Source organism: Lissotriton vulgaris, chromosome 1_1 (assembly GCF_964263255.1).
Source record: "Lissotriton vulgaris chromosome 1_1, aLisVul1.2, whole genome shotgun sequence".
Lineage (NCBI taxonomy): Eukaryota > Metazoa > Chordata > Amphibia > Caudata > Salamandridae > Lissotriton > Lissotriton vulgaris.
Genome location: NC_141685.1, coordinates 1,408,746,187 through 1,408,758,377, shown reverse-complemented (window position 1 = coordinate 1,408,758,377; position 12,191 = coordinate 1,408,746,187). Strand labels below are relative to the sequence as shown.

The following is a 12,191-nucleotide window of genomic DNA, read 5'->3' as shown; positions in this document are numbered from 1 at the left end:
ACACCAGAGAACCCTTTTATTCCAGTTATTTTTCTCAAAGGTAATGCTAAAATATAACTTTTGACTACTTTTGGGTTTGGTGTCAATTGTTTTTTCATATTTGAAGGAAACCTAGAGAAGCCTTTTATGGATCTTCCTATTTGCAGCTATTGACACTCCGTACAAGAAGAACTAATTAGTCATATTAATCTTTCTCTACAACTTTGTGTAGTTTGGGAGTTAATCTACGATGGGGTAAAAGCCACTTCCACCAATGCACGGTTCAAACTGTTGCAATATAATGTGATTCACCATGTAATCTTGCTTCCAGTAGATTATACGCCATGAACTTGGAGCATTCAGCGGATTGCTCCCACCATGAGGGCAGGCTGTCAATATCTTACATATAGTATGGAGATGCCCGAACATAGATAATTACTGGCATTCAGTGTGTTGACCAGACCGAATGTGGCAACGGGATGGGGGATCCCCATAGAGGTGAGCCAATTCCTGTTGGGACATATTTCCTTCAGAAGGAAAAATTGAGCAGAAGATTCTTTGTCCTAGGGCTGACGTTAGCAAAACGTAGGATTGTAATAGGATGTTTGTCTCCAAAACAGCCGCAAATTGAAGATTGGCTTAGGGATATGGCCGAATGGATACATACTGAGGGTTGTCACATGAGAAAGACATGTAGAGATTAAAAACTAGTGGGTGATATGAGGGTCTGGGCAGCAATGCTAGCAGAGCTACAGATACCACAAGATGAGCTTCCCCCATAAATCAGTGGTATGCCAAAATTACAGTACAGGTATCATTTGGGTTCCTCTAAGGGAGGGACACCTGAATCCTATTGTTTCTTTCTATGCTTTCATACTAATGTAGATCATTGATCCACTGTGAACAAAAGTAAAAAACATTGTTATTGTCAACGCCAACAGCTAGAACTTTAACAAATGCGAGACCTATTGCATTGCAAATACTTGTAGTTATTACCAATGGAAAATTGGAAGTTTCATTCTTAAATTTATGGTTTATCCATCCCAAAATCCTAGCCATAATGTACTCAATGGGTTTGATCTTCTAAATAGCCCAGCTGGGGAATTTTTGTATGTTTTAGTAAGAATAGAGCACAACCCACCGATTTGGGTTTGGAGGCTTTCATAATCAGTACAGATCTTTGCCATCTGGCCTAGCTCTGCCTCTGGCATGATGTTGGCCAAAGTGTTGTCAGCTATAATCACCTATCTGTGTCCCTGTCTGGGCAGCTGGTTGATCAGCATTTCACCTCAGCCGAACACTCTGCCAGGTTTCCAGTTAGTGTATACCTTTCTTTCTAATCTGGATTTATTACACTTTTTAGTGTGGAGTGATTCTATCTGAGAGGCTGTGTTTCACGGTAACGTTTCTGAATACCACCAACTGATTGCTTTACCAGGGCCTACAATCTATCTTAAAGGACTCATTTTTTGTGGTTGCTGGTGTCAGTTCATATAGTTTCTTGTTTCAGATTGAGAACGATAGACGCACAGACTGTTCTTTTCTTAGTGAAATCAAGTAGTGCATCAAGAAGCTTTGGAAATGGAGATCTTTCTATGCAAGCTGCAGTTATCTCTGTCTTGCTCGCTCAGGAGCAGTACTCCTTTAGATTTACCCTTCAAGGGCCCATTTTTCAAGGCAATCCTCATACCAAACTTATCAGAGTATGATTGGGGAGTTCAGAGGTATTGCAACACACACTTGTTGATTAAGAAGATAGTTTTTTTCCTGGCTCTAAAATACTTTCACCTTCAAGGGAAGATTTGCTAAGTTAGTCTGGCCTTAGCACAGCCATGCGCCAACCAAATGTACACTTGACTCTCTGGTAACATAGAAATCAGGTGGGTTCTGTGCAACAGTACCTTTTTTGTTCTAGTTTACATTCAAGTATTAGATATTGTGGAAGTAGACCAGCTGAAGCAAATCCTTCACTCTCTTCATAAATGGGAACATGCCTGTGAAGTATGTTAACAAATCTTAACTACGAGTGTTAGTCAAGTCCCTCCCTGGCCAGCTCCTCAGGGCAGGCGAAAGGCCAATACTACCTTTGGCATTCTTGTTGCACCCCTATGTTTAGTAAAGCTTTTTACTCCTTTCCTACTACACTGGTGGTTCAGAAAATATTGCAAACGTTTGAGAGCTTTTAAAACTCCTCTGTGATCCACAAAGCTCCAGCAATGCGTCGCCATGACAGGTTCTTAAACGAGTTCATGCTCCTTTCCCCTGATTCGGTCATCCTGTGTCAAATGAGGTGCCAGCTTTTCACCAGCACTGCTAACTTCAAAAGTTTGTATCAGGAGCATCTACCTTACTTCTGCATGACCCTTTTGAAGTTAATGTGAAGCCGGTGTGCTTTAAGGAAGGGGTACACCAGAAGATGATACAAGAGGGAATACACATTGTGTTCCTTCTGTGGCTTAAACAAGCATATTATTTTTCTTGCTTCTAGTAGTGACACATTAGGATGTATGAATTTTGATGGATTCCTGAAAACATTACTTTTCGTCTATTGCAACATATCTGCATATGCTTAGCCACATTTATTCATTAACGAATGTAGAAGTCAAGCAGCACTCTGATGGACTTTTACCTAAGTAATTGAGCCTTAGTTTCAGTGGCACCCTGAGCAGCAGTTTGGTGCTATTATGCTCAATGAATTTAACATGTGGCATTCTACTACGCAGCTCTTTCAATCGTGATAGACCTTGTTTCTCATCGCCGTACTCTCTACTTGAAGTGTCAGTGACTATACCCACTTAATCTGACGAAGAGTATTTTACTATTTTTCGCCAGGACAGTTTTGTTTTCATTCCGTTCATTATTTTATTTGTACTGTATTGCCTGATTTATTTTTTTCCTAAATGCCTACATTTTCTTCCTCAGTATTCACGGTTAGCCTCACTCATATTGTTAAGATCATACACCTTCAGGTACGTGGTGAGAGCGCCAAAGCTCATCTTTGGCTGTTTCCTCACTCATGGTAGACTAACCAGGGTTTTCATGTAACAATATCTGACATCCCTCCCTTGATCTATCCCGTTGTTCAAGTTATCCTGTATATTTTATTTTGAGGTACCCGTTTCTGACTAACTTTGTTTCCCATTGTTCAGAGCTAAAGCAGTATCTGTAGCTCTCCAGAAAAATACACAAATCTTGAACTATGTAAGGTAGCCAGAACGGTGACTCTTTACACCTTTTGTAAGCATTACTCTTTGGATTGTTCTTCAACACAAGAAGACTATTTTGGCGGGAAAGTATGTCTTAAATGTATGCCTCATTTCTAGGCTGTCATATGCCATTGTCTCCAGCCAATGCCCCATTCTGTGAGACCTTTAACTGGCATTTAGAAAAGATCAGCAGTGAGATAAAAGAGTAAAGAAAATTAACATTGTGCTCATTCAAGTTCTGTAGTCTTTCTTCTTTCTCAATCATAAACACCCCAACCCCTCCTTCATCACTTGAATATGATGTACGACCTATATTTTATGGCAGAACATCTAATTCAAAAGGAGGCAGGTTACATGTGAAATTGTGGGACAGAGGCATACAAGAGCACCTCTCTTCAAATGTTAAATCTTTAATGCTTCCCTAAAAAGCAGAGTCTAGTCTGGTACACTGGAGCATCAGTGCTTCCAACTATGTGCAAGGGAGAGAAAACGAAGACTAAAAATAAAAAACCTTCTCAGGCCATCTCTTTTAGGTTCAGTGCCTTTTTATAAGGGTGACTACAGAATTAACCTGAAAACTTGTGAGAATGTTCTGTAGCATCCCTCACGGAAAAGAGGTATCCATGTTGGAAAGTGAACTAAGCGCAATCTTGTTCATGCAGAAGGAGTCATGGCTTTGTCTGCCCTTTGGTGCTTTGCTTCCGCCAAGAGTGCTCAGTTGGTACTGTGTTTAATGTGGCATTGTTGTAGTTTCATTTTATTATGTGGATAGGCGCTGAGTCTGCTTTGGCCGCTTGTTGGTGAAGAGTTCCGAACTCCTTCTGCCACTCGCCTCCATTTGTGACCCAGTAAAAAGAGAAAAGTGGTAATGAAAGCGGAGACAAATGCAATTACACATCTATCTGCCACAGTAGAGATCTAATGAAAAAGACATGTGTAATAGGCGATGCTTTTTACGCCTTTCTTTTTTAAACGAAGAAAGCTGAGTTATCTAGTGTCTATTTTTGCCAGATTTCCAAATGAAATCCAAATAAATTTTGTGTGAACTCTGTGTCAGATCATATTCTATTTTAAATGAAAAGCATTTTAAAGCTCAAACAGTGACAGGCTGCAATTGTCTAACAAACAGAAATAATGTATATGCAATCATTTACATTTCTTGAAGGATAGTGTTGAGACATTTGCCTCTTTGCAGGAATTCTGTCACATACACACTTGTTGAAACCCCCAGTGCAAATTTGGATAGACTTCGACAAGTGTGCAGTTCATTAGAAGCATATGGACTTTGTTCGCCCAGAAAAAACATTGCAATAGCCTCACACATTAGTCAGTGAAGTTTGAAAAGAAAATTATTTAGACACACGTTGCTTTCGTGGTAATTTTGAACATTTACTGGATTTACAAATATATGCACACTGTATTAATTGTTTATATATCTTTCATCAAAATGGTGTGTTTTGTTATAGCAAAAAAACTAAATATGAATGTTTGCCTACGTCAAGCTGTCACATGTGCCACGTTTAGTCACATGTGCCACGTTTAGACTATCCTGTCTTCGAGCCTGCAGCTCATTGCATGCTGGGACATACAGGTCCAGACATAAAATGGTAAAAAAAAGAAAATGAAACGCCCAGAATGCAGATAGCTGTTGCCCTATGCATAGTACACATGCCTCCGTTTTTAGTGTAGCCAGTCCTAAGAATGTATATAATCTCTGTATGTATGTATGTCATTTGTATACATTGAACCTAGTCAAAAGACAGTGAAGCTCTGTATAATGTCAAAGTAAAAGATACAATCAATGAGGGATTGGAAAGGAAGCTGGGTTCTGAGATAGGTGTTAGACTGTTACTCCATTGTGATGTAGTGTGTTTGAAAGAGGTGTGTTATCAGCTCTTTTCTAAACTGAGGAGGGTTTGATACAAGGATGTTATTCCAGAACCTGGGTGCACAAATAGAGAAGGCCTGTTGCTTTTCTCCCTATGTTTTTGGCTTCAGTCTCCTTGTGTGTAGCAGGTGTGATGGAAGCCACCGAAGGGAGGGGGGGGGCGTTGTCAGTCAGATATGTGGGTTGGGCCGGTTATGATGTATTTAGTAAGGACCAAAAGCTCAGTTTGCTTGATAACCTTAATGTCCTGCAAACAGCCCAATAAATATAGAGAGATAGTAGATCATACTTACTGTTCACCCGTGTCCAAAAAAGTGTTTATCTATTAGCAGCAAAACTGTGAAAATGAAGCCCTCTTGGTTAGCCACCCTGTTTACAATGTCGAACCCCTAACCATTGAAATTACTATGGCCATGCAGCCACCACATGGCTCACAGTTTAAATATTTCCTCTTTTAACTTTGTATATTTATTATAATCGCAGTCTGTAAATGGTGGATCACAGCTTAACTGAGCCAGTGTCCCAAGTGTAGTATTTTCGCTTCTCGAGAAGAAAGCTTTTTTTGCACCACTCCTCATATTACCAGTGTCATTGATGGGCTGTTAGCTTTTCATTTCGTTTCAGACAGTTCTGGTCACATGTGGCCTTCGGCGTCCCCCTGAGGTGCCTTTTAGTGTATATTTTATAGCTAACAGTGCCGTACTTACACTCGTGTATCTTGTAGCAAATACTGTTTTCCTGAAAATCAGAACTGTGTAAGCGAAGTGCCCTGATAATGAAGCATAATAATAGCATTGGGAGGGAAATGTTTTCCTTCTAATTAAGCAGTTAAGGCACAACTGAGGTGCTGGTGTTCAGTCACTGAGCTGCAGCTTGGGGGCACGTGACTGCTGAGCTCAAGCCCTCCGTCCCTGTTGGCCCTGCCCTCTTTGTTACCTCGTCGCTCCGTTCAGAAGCACGCCTTACGTAGGAGCTAGACCTCAGACGTTTACACATCGGGTGCACTGCAGCCATAGGCGATGACACCCGTGGACACATCGGCTTCAGGTGCGGGTGGCGAGCTATGTTACTCCAAGGCAGAACACAAGGCTATGGGAAAGGGGACCATTGTGAAGCCTGCCTTGCTCTGCTCATCAGAGAACTTAAGAGTTGAAGTGCATTTCTTGACTACAAAGTGCGTGCGTTAAAACTGCCCCAAATATACGTAATAAGATTCTATATTTGAAAAGCTTTACTGCGTGTAAATATTGTGGAAAAAACCATGCCAAATATAGGCCACATCCATAAAAGGAGTAGCCACCGTCCTCTATTATTCTGATAAGATTAAATGAACAAAATAAACGTTTTACACGAGCAGTGCTCTCCCTGGTTAAGTATCACTTTAGTTATTAATAGAAGTCGGTGTGTAGACGCTAATCATCAGACAGGGTGATGCCACATGGCGGTATGGTGATGCCACATGGCGGTATGGTGTCGCGTATCCGGGTGTCCCAAAGGCTCACTACACCTAGAAGTCCCTGTCCCTAGTGCTCATATTAGCAGCGACTTCATACACACATGATGAATTGACTGTCACAACAGAACAGCCCCACATCCCTTAGTGAGCCCTCACTGCATGCATGTTAGGCAAGACGAGGGTCGGGCTCGCTTTCTGTACATCGTGCTATTGATGTTCGAACCCTTCCAGATATACAGCTTGACTAATGGAGCTGCCTTCAAGTGGGAGACGCCAGACAGAGATTATAGGCAGGTGTGCTAAGACATGTAATGATATGAACTATCCAGAATAAACTAAAAAATTAGGGAAATGGAAAATGTGCAGTGTGCCAAATTCTACTCTAAACAGACTGGTGGGAGCCGGCATCAGGTTTCTGTCACCTTAGTTAGGTTTGTAGTCTCACACAAACACATGTCAGGAGAGAAAGGTAACTGATAAATAAAACACATCTTGGCAGGGCAGTATTCGGTTATTGAGTGATCTTTAAACTGGGACTCACGTGGCACCGGACGTACCTCTGTCCTGTTGCGTCACGGGCCTTTTAGCTCCCTGTAGCCATCATTTTTCTCCAACTGCTCCATGATGTTACAGGCCAGGTTGTAATGTGCCTTTTCACGTGGCAACAAACATGGTGATAAATCCTGTTTCACGCACCATTCTCAGACTTGATAAGAAGAATCCTGTAAGCATGAGGAGGTTGACTTGGATGGCAGACTGATAAAAGCCTGGAGCGAAGACAAATGTATTCCATCCTGCATCTGACAGACCCCGCTTTGTACTACACTCCTCCTAGGAATGGACTCTCCTCCCCCACGCTGCCTTGCATAGCTGTTTGCTTTAATTTTCCAGGGTACTTAACATTTGAAATCGAGCCACCTGATTTCTGTCTCCTGGCATATTTTTATTCTTGTGAGTCAGTCTGTTCCAATAGCACTTCTTCCCCCTGATTTTGAGAGATGGCGTTGTCACATAAAATTGTATATATTGAAAAATCCAGTGCATGTGCTTTGAAAGGAACCATCTGCGGCTTAATGTGGTTTCTTTGCGGAGGTAGGTATCTGGCGCTTGATTTCTGAGAGCAATGCAGCCATTAGTCCTTGTAACAACTGGCCTTAAGAACTTGGCACATATTTCAGAGGAGGCGCGGTGCGTCCTGGTTCAGCTTGTCCATCAAGTAGATAACATATATTTCCTTTGCAAAAGCGCCTCTTTCTCGTTGTAAATCGGTACTCTCTGCTTGTTCATTATTGATGTCTAAATCCTTTCGTGTATAGCTCACCGTCATATTTTTAGGTTTTCTCCAAACCGGTTAGTTGGTTTTGTCATAGAGTATGATCCTTTGTGCTCCATGCCTGCGGCCCTTCTTGACTTGTTATTTAGGCAATATTGCAGACCTTCAGTGCTCTATACTCCTATTCCTTCATGGCTTCAAATCCCATAAATTCGATGGCTCTTCTCCCGCCCACCCACCCACAGAATCGAGAAAGATGCTCAGTCAGTCGCAGTCTTCATTTTGTCGCTTCTCGCCGTGATTTGCATGCTTATATGCCCTGGAGAGAAGAAAAAAATTAAATGTAGAGATTGCAAGAACACGTTTTGCACATGCCTGTAACAAATGACATTTTGTAATATATGTTTTACCGGCATTTTCTGTAGTAAGCCAATATGCTAGGCCCCACCTTTCAGGAGAAAAAATTGCACGGCTGTAAATAGAAAAACGTGCACGAGCTCCAGGTATGGTGTTATCCAGATCAACACAAGATGTGGTTGATTCTGCTTTCAGGGGTGCTGCTATCAGGCTCTGTTTACAGTGCCGGTGAGCAGACGTTCACACTGCTTATAGTACAACACACAGCTTCCAGCCTTCATCACAGATTTTAAATGAGCATCGACTGGTGCAGACCTTGAAGCTCGGAAAATGGTGCGAGTGTGTTGGTGATGCACGCATCTCACAAGAAATGTTAAATACGAATTATTCCAACGGGGCTTCAGCTGCCAGACACTCCGTAAAACACGTAGACGGGACAACCTGAATTAAATGCAGTGCATTGGTAAAGCCACGTCCTGTTTCACGGAGCGACACCTTTTAAAGGCTGTTGAATACCCTTCCAAAACACACTATTGGTTACAAACCGCATTTTACCTTGTAAACCGATTATATTTGGCTTCTGAAACGATGGTTATATAAAAATAACTTGGACTCCGTTAAATGTTCGTGGCAGCGCCACAGTAGTTCAGCGGTGCCCACATTTGTAAACGTTTGCAAAAATCTTTGGAACACTACAGTTGGCAGTATTTTTAGACGGTCGTTGAGAATGGGGGTGCAATTTTTAAATGGAAAGGGTTTTACTATAAGCCCCTTCTGTCGAAAGGAAGGCGGCGGTTCGGGCATTTCCAAGAAATGAGGGGGCAAGGCTGCCGACTGTGGGACCAGGTGAAGCGTCGTGACAAGGAATGCATCTTACCTCCACTGCCGATGGAGCGCGAGCTCGGTGCAGGTGCGGCGCTCCCCGCCTTGATTGGTGCATGGCGCTCACTGGCGCGAGCGGTGCAGGGCGCAGAGGGCCGTCCCCAGCTCTCCAGACATTGACCCCAATGGACATCCGTGCGCGCGTGCCATTGTTCCAGCACGCTGCCAGCGTAAGGAAGCCGTAGCGTCGCTCAGCGGCAGCTCACCGTGCTCTCCGCCGTGGAATCAGTGTGCACCTGAAAACGCATGATGGAAGCAGTTCAGCGTGTACAAGACTGCTCGTCTCCAGAGGCAACACTGGGGCTCACTCAGCCTCTGTAGAAGGGGGCAGAGACGCCTCTTGTCGCGGTGCTGGTTCCCAGGCTGGCTTCGCAGAGTGACAGCCCGCCTCGGTGCTTCCTCTCACTGCGGAGAGATGCAGTGCCTTCACTAATTGTGATTGGTCAGTCCTGGGAGGCTGCTGCTCTGCTTTTTATCTGTGTATTTATGAAGAGGGGTGATTTGTATTGCTTTTCTCGTGCAAAGGGGCTTTTAAAACGGCTCATATTCAGAGGTGATTTATATAGGGAAATCCGAATAGGTGCAGTTGTTATTTTATTGTATCGTTGTCTGGATAGAAGAGCCTCATATGCCAACATTCTATAGCAAATTGTCTTTACTGTATACTAATTTAAACCTAAAAAAACGAAATGGCACTTAGAATGCCTTGTAAACACTGGAAAAAATGTAGTATTCGGATTGATGAGATTATTAGTTCCACAGCAGATTCTATTATAAGCTACATCACCGGGTCTGCATTTATTCCAATCAGCATATTTCGTGGAGGCCATGCGTCTGATCTAATTACACAATACTAAAATGTACATTTAACCGTTGCTACTGTGTTCTATTCCATTGTTGAGGGGAAGTTGGTCTTTACATTCTTGCTTATTTACTACAGAGTCCACGTTCTTGGTCTCTATAACTACTTAGCCTAGGAAAAGAAATTCATCTTTAAGTTGCAGCGTAATATTTATATTTTCCTATTGTGTCCAGTGCTTTAAATGGGAAAAATAAGTGCATGTACTCATTTAAATGAGCTAGAGGTGTAGTGAGGGGGCTGGGCTAATGGCAAGACATGATGATACTTAACCCCTTAAGTGCTGCTGACGGCCAATGGTCGTCAGCAGCGCTACCTCCCCAGTGCTGCGCACGACCATTGAACGTCCATTCAGCACTAGTTCTAATGGACAGCGCAGCACTGGGGAGGAATGTGTAATAGCAGCTATGAGGTTAACACATTCTATATTAGTTGCAGCACATACCAAAACACATGAGAAATGTGTTTATATAAACAAAGCAGGTTAACTCATTACACAAAATGAAAGAAAAATGCGATATGTTAACATTTCCTTTTTAGCAATAGTTGCACCTTCTTAATGCCATACTGTTAATTGCTGTTGTTTGGCACAATACTATATATTTTTGAGCATGTGAGTAGGAAGAAACTGAAAATACCCCCACTCCCAACCAAAGATCTTATGACACAAAGCAAATAAAGCAAATCATCATGACACTCCCCAGCAGATATCTCTTGTCTCGTCCATCGATTTATCCATAATACTTTCATCCTACAATTTACCTGCTGATGTCCACAATGTAACCTTTACATTCTGTCGCCTATTCAGTCCTTCATCCATCATTCAGTTTTTCACCATTACGTCTGACCACCCTTGATATCCAAACCTATCCATCCATTCATCTCCAAACCTATCCATTCATCCTTCCACTCATCCATCTCTTTATCCACCCTTTCACTCATCCATCAACCCTTTCACTCAATCCCTCCTTCAACTCATCCATCATTCAAACTTTCATCCATCCTTTCATTCATCCATCCAATCTTTCACTTATCCACCCTTTTATCCAATTTTATTTATTTGCAAGTTGTATGTATCGCCGGCTAGACCTGGAGGTATCAGAGCACTTTACAATCATCCCCCCTCTTTCACCCATCCATTCATTCACTCATCCATTCATCTATTCATCCATCCATCCATCCACCCACCCTTGCTCACTCATCCATCCACTTACTCACCAACCCTCCCACGTTATTTATGAATCTTTGTTGCCGAGCAGACATGTACACACAAAGTGCCGCCCATTTTCTTTAAAATACTCCCTGAGAGTATTTTGATTCTCTCTCTCTCTTTCTCTCCCTTTTTTCTTACAAAACAACAGGCATACAAATTCAGGCAAACATAAGCAGAAACACAAAAGTCTCAGGTATGATAAAATCCATCTTATACTCTTCACCTACCATGGCTTTTTTAATTGCTACCAGGGCCGGAATGGCCATAGCCTGATTGCCACTGCCAGGGGACTGCCTTGATTCCTATGTTTGCACAAATGCACAGGATAGTGTGAATGTGATTGACAGCACAAGGCCTGAACTGACCCGGCTCTGTCAAACACAGCTTGATGGTGAGCACTGGACATTATTCAAATGAGCCCTGCTGAATTACTCAGCTGGGGCTCAGATTGGGGCTACAAAAGCGGCGCCTTGGCTGCCAGGGACACATTCCACTCCTGCTCACAAGCACTCACAGAAAATGAGCCTACCTTTTCATGAGTACCAGTACTCTCCTCAGTAGTAGAGAAGTGCCGGTACTCAAAGTGATAGATTTAAGAAGTGCCAGTACTCAGTACCGGTGAGTACCGGCCCATTCAAAGTACTGATTGTGTCTATTTTCAAAATACAATTTTCACCTGCTTTTGTGTCACGGAATGACGATTTAGAATGTACTGAAAACAGACATGTGACCTACCCAGAACCCCATAGCCCCTACCTGTCCTTGTTATTAAGTAGGTAAATGCAATCAACTGCAATACTAAGTGACCTTTAAAAATATTTGAGCTCTTTTTATTATTGCCATGAAATACTACGGAATTGGGGCTTGATTTGCATGCATTGCAGTCTCACTTGGAAGTACAAAATACAGAGCAAGTGATTCTTTGGTTGAGTTTCCACCTTTAAATAGATATGCACTCCGCTCCTATAGCCTCATGTTTCACAGTTTAACTCAAACCTCCTGAATTGCTCCACTGGTTTTCTGATCAGTTTCCGTAATGGGACATTTTTTTCTCTGTAACGTCCCTTGGTACTAAGCA

At 42.4% G+C, this 12,191-nt stretch overlaps 2 protein-coding genes across 3 annotated transcripts in view; one reads left to right on the top strand and one right to left on the bottom strand.

Annotated features, from left to right (window-relative positions):
• The window catches only part of GPR22 (G protein-coupled receptor 22), a 29,279-nt gene extending 21,244 nt beyond the window's left edge, over positions 1-8,035 (bottom strand). The window contains exon 1 of one of the 2 annotated variants that reach the window (XM_086967168.1): positions 7,087-8,035. The gene's annotated coding sequence lies outside the window, so the exon portion shown is untranslated. Of the gene's footprint in view, positions 1-7,070 lie in introns of both variants that reach the window. The other variant, XM_086967172.1, reaches the window with a different exon arrangement.
• COG5 (component of oligomeric golgi complex 5) overlaps positions 1-12,191 on the top strand; it is a 1,241,975-nt gene that overhangs the window by 403,591 nt on the left and 826,193 nt on the right. The window lies entirely within an intron of this gene.